This window comes from Carlito syrichta, unplaced genomic scaffold (assembly GCF_000164805.1).
Source record: "Carlito syrichta isolate Samal-C Ts95f unplaced genomic scaffold, Tarsius_syrichta-2.0.1 Scaffold313464, whole genome shotgun sequence".
In the NCBI taxonomy this organism is placed as follows: domain Eukaryota; kingdom Metazoa; phylum Chordata; class Mammalia; order Primates; family Tarsiidae; genus Carlito; species Carlito syrichta.
In genome coordinates, this window is record NW_007257560.1 from 489384 (window position 1) to 491318 (window position 1935).

Consider the following 1935-nt stretch of genomic DNA (forward strand, 5'->3'; position numbering starts at 1 on the left):
TTCTGAGTGAGAATATGCAATACTCAGATCTTTGTTTCTGTGAGAGATCACTCAGTATTATAAACTCCAATTCCATCCAGGTTGCTGCTAAATTCATTTTATTCTTTTTTATGGCTGCGTAATATTCCATTGTGTATATGTACCACATTTTTTTAATCCAGTCCTCTTTTGATGGACAGCATGGTTGGTACCATGATCTTGCTATTGTGGACAATGCTGCGATAAACATACATGTGCAGGTATCTTTTTGTAGAGTGATTTGAGTTCTTCTGGATATATTCCCAGTAGAGGAATTGGGGAGTCATATGGAAGGTCGATTTTTAGAGCTTTTAGGAATCGCCACACTGATTTCCACAGAGGTTGCACTAGTTTATACCCCCACCAGCAGTGTAGAAGTGTTCCCTTTTCACCATATCATCTCCAGCATCTATTATTTTTGGAGTTATCGTTAATGGCCATCCTGACTGGAGTTAGGTGGTATCTTTGTAGTTTTAATTTTCATCTCCTTGATGACTAGTGAGGTTGAACATTTCTTCACGTATCTGTTGTCCGCTCATATGTCTTCTTTTGAGAAGTGTCTGTTCATGTCTTTTGCACACTTTGTAATGGGGTTGTTTGGTTTTTTGCTTTTCAGCACATTTGAGTTCCTTGTAGATCCCTGATATTAGGCCTTTGTCAGACATAGAGTTGGCAAATACTTTTTCCCAGTCTGTGGGCTGTCTCCCTGCTCTCTTGATGGTTTCTTTGGCTTTGCAGAAGCTTGTCAGTATAATGAGGTCCCACTTGTCTACCTTATCTCTTATGGCCTGTGGGTTTCGGGTTTTGTTCAGGAATTGGATGCCAGTTCCAATTTCCATGAGAGTGTGTCCTGCATTTTCTAAGGTTCTTATGGTTTGAGGTTTTACATTTAGGTCTTTGATTCATTTAGAGTTAATTTTTGTGTATAGGGAAAGATAGGGGTCTTGTTTGAATCTTCTGCATGTGGTCAGTCAGTTTCCCCAGCACCATTTACTGAATAGGTTCTATTCTTCCAAGTGGTGGGTGGTGGAGGCTTTGTCGAAGATGAGTTGGTTGAGAAATTGGGGTTTTGCTTCTGGAATCTCAATTCTATTCCATTGGTCTATATGCCTATTTTTGTACCAATACCAAGCTGTTTTGATTATTGCTTTATAGTAAAGTTTAAGGTCTGATATTGTGATACATCCTGATTTTTTTTTTTGCTGAGGATTGTTCTGGCTATTCTTGGTCATTTGTGTTTCCATGTGATCCTTCTCAGTCACCTGGAATACTTTCAGTAGGATTGGAATCAGCTCCTCCTTAAATGTCTTATAGAATTCTGCTGGAAAGCCATCTGGTCCAGGCCTTTTTGTTGTAGGTAGTTTTCTTTTTACATAGTCAATTACCTTGATTGTAATTCTTCATTTTCATTTGTTTCCAGGAATCTGTTAATTTCTGCTTTGATTTCAGTGTTGACCCAGTAGTTGTTCAGCATCATGCTGTTTAGTGTCCATGTCTTTGTGTGCTTTGGAGAAATGATGATATTTATTGTTATTCCACTGAGGTCTGAGAAGGTGCATGGCAAGATTTCAACCTTATTAAATTTGTTTATGCTTGATTTATGGCCAAGAATGTGATCGATCTTGGGGTACCTTCCATGTAGTGATGAGTAGAACGTGTATCCTGTAGTTGTTGGGTGGAATAATCTGTAGGTATCTATGAAGTCATTTGGTGAGTGTCAAGTTTAGGTTCTGGATCTCCTTGTTGATTTTTGCCTCAATGATCTACCTAGATCTGTTAGTGGGGTATTCAAGTTCAGTGCTTTAATAGTGTTAGAGTCAATATCCTTTTTAGTTTACTTAGTAGTTGCTTTATAAATGCTGGTGCTCCTGTGTTGCATGTATATATGTTTAGGATGGTTTAGGATGGATGTTTCTT